At 43.7% G+C, this 8,688-nt stretch overlaps 1 protein-coding gene across 1 annotated transcript in view; it reads right to left on the reverse strand.

Moving 5' to 3' along the window:
• Window positions 1–8,386: 8,386 nt before the first annotated feature.
• Window positions 8,387–8,688, reverse strand: part of LOC123148929 (nuclear pore complex protein NUP50B) — a gene marked incomplete in the record, with an annotated part of 4,635 nt that continues 4,333 nt past the window's right edge. The window contains 1 exon segment of the mRNA XM_044568457.1: window positions 8,387–8,688.

The raw sequence follows: 8,688 nt of genomic DNA on the forward strand, positions 1-8,688 counted from the left end.
GCACTAGTTAATTTATGTGACAATGACATGTGGGTCCCTTTCAATTAGATTAGTTTTATTTATTTGTTTAGGTACAACCTATGACATGTGGGCCACTCCCTGCCCTTTTGACATGTCAAAGTTGACTTGGTCAACTCGGATTAAAACAAATTAAAATAAAACCAGAAACTTTAGAAATTGTTTAAACCTTTGAAAATTAATAGAAAATAATCCGTATGTCAGATGAAAAAGTATTATACATGAAAGTTGTTCAGAACGACGAGACGAATTCGGATACGCAGCCCGTTCGTCCGCCATGCATCCCTAGCATAGCAAACACGTAACTTTCCCCCTCCGGTTCACCGTTCCGAAAACACGAAACACTGGGGATATTTTCCCGGATGTTTCCCCCTTTCACCGGTATCACCTCATACCGCGTTAGGTACCCCTAGCACCGCTACTTGCCATGTCATGCATCGCCATGCATTTGTTTGCATTATATTTATTGTTTCTTCCCCCTCTTCTCTCGCTAGACACCGAGACCGACGCCGCTGCTACCTAATACGACTACGATGTTGACGACCCCTCTCTCTTGCCAGAGCAACCAGGCAAGCCCCCCCCCCTTGATCACCAGATATCGCCTACTCTACTCTCTATACTGCTTGCATTAGAGTAGTGTAGCATGTTACTGCTTTCCATTAATCCTATCATGATGCATAGCCTGTCATTGTTGTTACAACTGTTGATACCTTACCTGCAATCCTAAATGCTTAGTATAGGATGCTAGTTTATCATCAGTGGCCATACATTCTTGTCCGTCTGCCATGCTATACTATCGGGTCGTGATCACTCGGGAGGTGATCACGAGTATATACTTATTCATAATATATGATACTTGTGATGACTAAAGACGGGTCGGCTCGTAGGAGTACCCGCGAGTGATTCATGGATTGGGTCCGAAAGGACGTTTGTCCCGACGGTCCTCTGAGTGGATCTTTGTGGCGAAGCGACAGGGTAGTTTGAGACCACCTAGGAGAGAGGTGGGCCTGGCCCTGGTCGGCGTTCACGGTTATTTCAAGATAACACGTTTAACGAGATCTTGGTATTTGATCTGAGTCTGACTACTGGCCTATACGCACTAACCATCTATGCGGGGACAGTTATGGACACTCGACGTCGTGGTATCAGCCGAAGCCTTCGTGACGTCAGTGACTGAGCGGCGCACGCCGGATTCGACTGGAACGCCTGCTAGGCTAGGTCTGCTTCCGGCCGCGTTCGCAACGTGCAGGTGTGCAAATGGCGATGGGCCCAGACCCCTGCACCATAGGATTTAGACCGGTGTGCTGACCTATCTGTTGTGCCTAGGTAGGGCTGCGACGTGTTGATCTTTCGAGACCGGGCATGACCCAGGAAAGTGTGTCCGGCCAAATGGGATCGAGCGTGTTGGGTTATGTGGTGCACCCCTGCAGGGAAGTTAATCTATTCAAATAGTCGTGATCTTCGGTAACAGGGCGACTTGGAGTTGTACCTTGACCTTATGACAACTAGAACTGGATACTTAATAAAACACACCCTTCCAAGTGCCAGATACAACCGGTGATCGCTCCCTCACAGGGCGACTAGGGGAGGATCATCGGTTAGGATTATGCTATGCGATGCTACTTGGAGGACTTCAGTCTACTCTCTTCTACAGGCTGCAAGACGGAGGCTGCCAGAAGCGTAGTCTTCGACAGGACTAGCTATCCCCCTCTTATTCCGGCATTCTGCAGTTCAGTCCACATATGATACCCTTATTCCATTTGATACCAATGCATACATATGTAGTGTAGCTCCTTGTTTGCGAGTACTTTGGATGAGTACTCACGGTTGCTTTGCTCCCCCTTTTACCCCCTTTCTATTCTCGTTTGCTGCAACCAGACGTTGGAGCCCTAGAGCCAGACGCCACCGTCGACGGCGACTACTACTACTCAGGAGGTGCCTACTACTACGTGCAGCCCGTTGACGATGACCAGGAGTAGTTTAGGTGGATCCCAGGCAGGAGGCCTGCGCCTCTTTCGATCTGTATCTCAGTTTGTGCGAGCCTTCTTAAGGCAAACTTGTTTAACTTATGTTTGTACTCAGATATCGTTGCTTCCGCTGACTCGTCTATGATCGAGCTCTTGTATTCGAGCCTTCGAGGCCCCTGGCTTGTAATATGATGCTTGTATGACTTATTTTATTTGTAGAGTTGTGTTGTGATATCTTTCCGTGAGTCCCTGATCTTGATCATACACATTTGCGTGTATGATTAGTGTACGGTCAAAATGGGGGCGTCACAGGCCACGATCCGAGACGTCGGATCATGGGCTACCGTCTTGGACGTGGGTTCAGCCCACGTCTCTCGATGCGCGGCCACACATATATATGTGGGGCACTGCCAACCCTAGCCGCCGCGAAAAACAGAACGCATCTCCATCTCCGCTTCCACGCCCATGTCGTTCCTCTGTTGCTGCTGCCGCCGGCGACTCCATCCCGTTCACCGCGTACACGGTTGACGGAAGAGCAGGCCTCCGGAACCCCGCCTCTCCGGATCCTGTATGGTAGAGGGGCGATTAGGTTTTTGGGTAGCGACTACGCGACTACTTGCTTCTGTTCATCTACGTCCGCACCACCTTCGTCATCACCATGTCGACCGACGCCGACCGTGCCGCCGCTGAGAAGGCCGAGGCCGACAAGAAGGCCGCCGAGGATGTCGCTTCTTTTTGCTGGTCAGGAACGGAGAGTCTTTGACAGGTAGGGCCACGATCTGAGACGTCGGATCATGGGCTACCGACTTGGACGTGGGTTCAGCCCACGTCTCTCCACGCGTGGCCGCACATATATGTGGGGCACTGCCAACCCTAGCTGCCGCGAAAAACAGAACGCATCTCCATCTCCGCTTCCACGCCCACATCATTCCTCTGCTGCTGCTGCCGCCGGCGACTCCATCCCGTTCACCGCGTACACGGTTGACGGGAGAGCAGGCCTCCAAAACCCTGCCTCTCCGGATCTTGTACGGGAGAGAGGCGATTAGGTTTTTGGGTAGCGACTACGCAACTGCTCGCTTCTATTCATCTACGTCTGCACCACCTTCGTCATCACCATGTCGACCGACGCCGACCGTGCCGCCGCTGAGAAGGCTGAGGCCGACAAGAAGGCCGCCGAGGATGCCGCGGCTGCTGTCACCGCAACTGCCACCGCGTGGCCGATTGGAGGGTATACATCGCTTATCCCTCTCGTATTTCTTTCTGTTGTAGCAGTACTAGCGATATGCGTAGATGTTTCTACTATATGCGTAGTACATGCTCTGTTATATCGTAATCAGTGTGTTATCAATGTTGCTCATGATTTATTCATGGATTAATTTAATCGAAAAACTGCCTATTTACTTATCACCCATGGCCCTAGGGCCAGCGGAGACAGGCGGACCGGCAATGGCGTCGCCATGAGACAAAGTAACCATAACTTTTTTGAAGGAAGAGGCGGTGGCAAAAGTCAAACGTCACAAGTTAGAAACGTCAGACGCCAGAAACTTTGACCAGGCTTGTTGAGAAAAACATTTAATTTAGAATGACAAACATATATCATTAGATTCAACATAAGACATAGTTTCATATTGATATACCTGGTATTGTAGGTATAACTAGTTTTCTCTATAAAATTGGTCAAAGTTGGCAAAGTTTGAATTTTTTAGTAAATCTATACGCACTACATTATGGGACGGCGGACGTGATGGCCAAGTTGTCCTCGTTGTGAATGGCATGCTTTTGGAACCTGCCACAACCACTTCTCATCGCACAATTGACTTCATGATAAGAATAACTAGAAATGTCAACTTACTTACCTAGCCTCCTTCTCGCCATTCAACAGCCTGCTTGATAGTGTTCCTCTTGTAATCCCACCTACCACCCGTCCTGTTCATCTTTAAAAAAATTCTAGATGCGATACTCCGCATTCAAATTGTCCCATTTCTTCTTCAATAGTGATTTGTATACTCCAAACCAATCATGGTTTCAAAGTCCTTTGCTACATCCTCGAAAGCCAAGGATGTAAGGGTGTGTTGGTTGATTGCCAACACATACTTGTTGGTAAACAATTTGGTCAAACCCGAGTGTTCGCCTCACTCCATGCGATGGCCATTCTTCAAATGAATAAGTGAAATTAATAGGGATACACCCTGGTTCACAACCAGCTAGTCAAGAGTCAAGATTACTGGTGGTGGTGAAGAACTGATCTAGACAAGGAGCTAGGGCTCGAGGAGAAGGATATGGAGGCGCCGGGTGCTCACCTTGCCAAATGTTGATGGTGAGGACCTGCTACTATGGGTGAAGACCTACTCCTATTGGTGAAAATCTATTGTTGATGGTGAGGAGCGCGCTGAGAGTGGTGTCGTCAACTTGGGATGCATAAAGCTAGACGAGGAGCAGTGGAGGGAGGCAACCTCAGTGAAAGGAGGAAGTGAAGAGGGGCGGAAGTCCGATGATGAGAAGCAAAGAGCGGTGCCATCGATGATGCAAGTGGAGGGCTTGGGATCCAACCGAGTGTTTGGTGCTACTCCTATTATTGGTAGCCAATGTAATGGGCCCTTATTACTTCACTCTGGTTGGATTGGGTAGTATCTTCCTTCTTCCATGATAAACTAGATGATACCATGCACGTTGTTGCAAGACTTGGTTGCAATTTTAATGAGATATTGGTTATATGAAGCACAAATTAATAATATGTGAAATAAAACTAAAAATACATATGATCTATTGTATTTGATTATTCTGTGGTGAAAATATTTACTTCATATAGTAAGTACCACAATATAATGAAAATCTTTTAGCATGCATGTTATGGTGGGCCTCTGATGATGTGACATTTGTGGTGAGGTAGCATGTGTGCATTATGAGATAAATAGAAGTAGTGAGAAATCAATTAGTAATGGAAAACTTTTCTTCATGCATGTTGAGGTGGGCCTTTGATGAGTTGGCATTTTTTTGTGAGATGGCATGTGTGCATGTTAAGATAAATAGGATACAAGATTTGGGAGCAATGAGGGCTATATGGAGGGTGCACACAAAAAGCCCCATGGGAAACCACTGTGGATCTCACACGCTACTCATGTGATCCCACACGCGGTAGGGAGGCATGACCCCTCCCTCCCGGGCCATGTGGGAAGTGGCACCGATCCCCCTGTGTCGTTTAGTCATCCAAGAAGTTTGATCTTGATTTTTTAATGTAATTTTTTAGTTCTCGAAGTTTCTTAAAACCACAACAATACAAAAGGGATACCTTCCTTGCATTTTATTAGTGTCGGTGTAATTTTGAGCAATAATAATCATATGGGAGGTATACGCATAGATAATTCAGAGGGGTACACAAGAGACAAGGATTTACCCAGATCCAGACCTTTGAGATGCCCTACATCCCGCCTTTGTATGATGTACTGATGGTTTCCTTTTATGCGGGCTAGGATTTGTATGATAGCACGTATGTTTTTTAACACAATATAAATGCAAGCACTCATACATACGCGCATACACTTATCCTTATGAACACATACACGCACACCCTATCCCTATGAGCATCTTTGAGAGACTGAATTGGCATATTATTTTGAGATTTACGAAGTTAAATTCTGAAATAAATTCAAAAATAATGTAAGCACCAGGACTTGAACCCTGGTGGGCTGGAAATATCACTGTCCACCTAACCATCCAAGCAGGTTAGTTCGCTGATAGCATGTATGTTGTGCCACGTGTTGAGAAATGTGGTAAGGAAATGTCTTAAAAGGCTATGAGGCGTATTGAGCATACTGATCGGAAGGCCCCTACCTCCTCTTATATAGATGGAGAAGGGAAATGTTACATGGGCATGAGTCGCTTTATATGGATCTACTAAATATACATGTCTTGTACCAAAATCACAAGTTAGACGGTACCTCTTCCAAAGGTCACTCTCACCTCCTCTTGTGATGACAAGTGGCTCACTACATCACTGCATGTGTGACACTTGCCATAACCTGAGTGTTATATTTTTTTTTGTTCATTTGTATTTTCCATACATTTTGCTTCACGTGATGTAACAAAGAAATAAGTAAAGTAAAAAAACACGAACAGAAAAAGTAAATTAAAAAAAACATGAAAACCTAAGAAAAGCCAAGCAAAATCCCCAAAACCCAAAACAAACCGAAAACCCACAAAACATGTGCAGAAATATATAAAATGTGTCATGTGTATGCACTCAACGAGCGGCACGTGGCGGCGGCTGGGTGCACCACACGCCACCACATGGGCTTCTTCTTAGTGATCGCTCGAGGTCCCTGCAAAGGGGTACCCTCCAGTCAGTCGCTCTTGTATTGTACTTCAAGTAGAGACGCCCCATAAACATAGTGGGCTTGGTGTCACAGGCCTAGGCCACCTCGCGGTGGGCTTTGTGACTAAATATATTTTTGGACATATAAATCATATTTTGATGAATTATTATTTTTCTGAAGTGCACTGGATAGGAATTTGGTGAATATGGTTTCACTGGGGAAATATCTTGTACTCCCACCCCTAGGGTGCTCCCGGTGCTCCAAAACTAGGTAGCAGATTTTTAAATGTTCGGAAAATTCTGAAAAAAAAAATCCAGCACATTGACACAACAACAAAGTATGTTGTCAAAAAAATTGAAATCAAAATTTGAAACTTAGCTTGAGAAACATAAATGACAAATTCAGTAAATAATACATAACATAAGTTGGGCTTTAGATTAGGCCCATTATTACATTGATGTCCATTTTGTCATTTTTGTATCTTGAGCAATGCTTCGAATTTTGATTTGAATTTTTTTTAAAACATACATCGATGTTGTGACAATGTGGTGGATTTTGTTCAGAATTTTTTTTAACATTTAAAAATGTGCTACCGAGTTTGGAGCATCGGGAGCATCCTAGGGATGGGAGTACCAGATATTTCCCCTGGTTCCACATGTTTAGTAAATTCGAGAAAATACTAGAAAAATAGGCTGAATATTTTTGTAACATACATAGTCGACTCATATACCCATGTATGAAGTTTCATGAAGAAATGACATCCATGGTATTTTGGGCAAAAAATGACAAAATCGACGCTATGTTAAAGAACACTGTTTGTTAAATAGTACTAAGGACCTAAATATATTTTCTACACTAAGGATACCACGAGTATCGTTTCTTTATGAAACTTCACACATGAGTGGAATGGTCGACCAAGTTTGATAATCCCAGAATTTCAGAATTTTTCAATTTGTCTACTATTTTGTTTCAAATTTGCTATTGACGTGGGTGTGCGTGGAACCATGTTACATGTTTACCTGTGTACTAGCAAAAAAAACCGTGCGTTGCAACGGGAAAGAAAATAACACACGTTCTTAACCCAATAATCATGACTCAAGATCTTAATAGGCCCGCGTCTTTTAGTTTCACATGGCATCACATTTGTATTTCCTCTATACTCACACACTCGCTCGAAAAAAAGCCCGTGCATTGCAACGGGAAAGAAAATAACACACACTCTTAACCCAATAACCATGACTCAAGACATTAATAGGCCCACGTCTTTTAGTTTCACATGGCATCACATTTGTGTTGCCGACAGTGACCTCTGTGCTCACACAATGAAAACACGTTTGAATGTGGTTAGTCTTAATGTCTCTCTCTTTTGCGCGCGCGCACATGCGAACACTCGCTTGGAATAAGATAAAAAGTATGTTATTTTTTTCCCGCAAGGTTTTTTATAGTTGTGTATGCATGGTTCTCAATGTTTTTTTCTCTCACTCTGGTTTTAATAGATGTTTATTTGTAATTTGAATCACCGACGGTACAAAAAAAAACAGACCGTACACTATATATTAAGCTTGCATCAAAAATTATATTTTAGAAATATTTAACAGCTAAAAATAACTTCATATTTAGATTCTACATATTTTTCTAATCAAGTTTCATATATAACATGTTAAAATTTAAGTTACGGTTTAAAAGATATAAATAATCTTATTTTACATAAACTGTAGATTGATTAACCGAAACGTCAAGGGGTTTTCTGTTAAAACTAAAAAAACGTTTCGGCTGATTTAAATATGGACGGCGGGTTGATTGTCTAAAACGTCAGGGGGTTTTCTGAGAAAATGAGAAAAAACGGTTTGGTTAAAACTTAAACGTGTACCGCGGGTTGATTTACAGAAAACTGAGGGGTTTATTTGTAAAATGGCGTGACAGACGACCGTGCTTTATTAGTAGGTAAGATAAGATAAGATTTACGTACATGTGAGCCTTATATAAATACTCCAAATGGAGGGAGCACCATTTTGCGCAGGAAATAAAAATCAGAAGGCGCAAAGAGATTACTCAGTCATTTGATCTCGTGTAACCTCCAATGAAGTATGCAAAGGTGAAACCACAATGATATAAAAACCATCATCCTCTACAAAAGGGATATGTGAGGAGATGAACAGGCAGTTGGCAGGCAAGAAAGCTGCTGCAATACAGAGTTCAAGGCATACGCCACTGACGAATGACTCATTTCCAGACATTACTGATTATAGCTCAGATCGATGCCCATAATTAATAGTCTCCCTCGTCTCTCCAGTTAAGCTAAAATTGTGACTCAACAAATTAAATGTTCAAGAGACCACGTGCATGCAAAATGTATCTTAAGGCATCACGACATGGGGATACAGAATACA

This window comes from Triticum aestivum, chromosome 7A (assembly GCF_018294505.1).
Source record: "Triticum aestivum cultivar Chinese Spring chromosome 7A, IWGSC CS RefSeq v2.1, whole genome shotgun sequence".
Classification (NCBI taxonomy): domain Eukaryota; kingdom Viridiplantae; phylum Streptophyta; class Magnoliopsida; order Poales; family Poaceae; genus Triticum; species Triticum aestivum.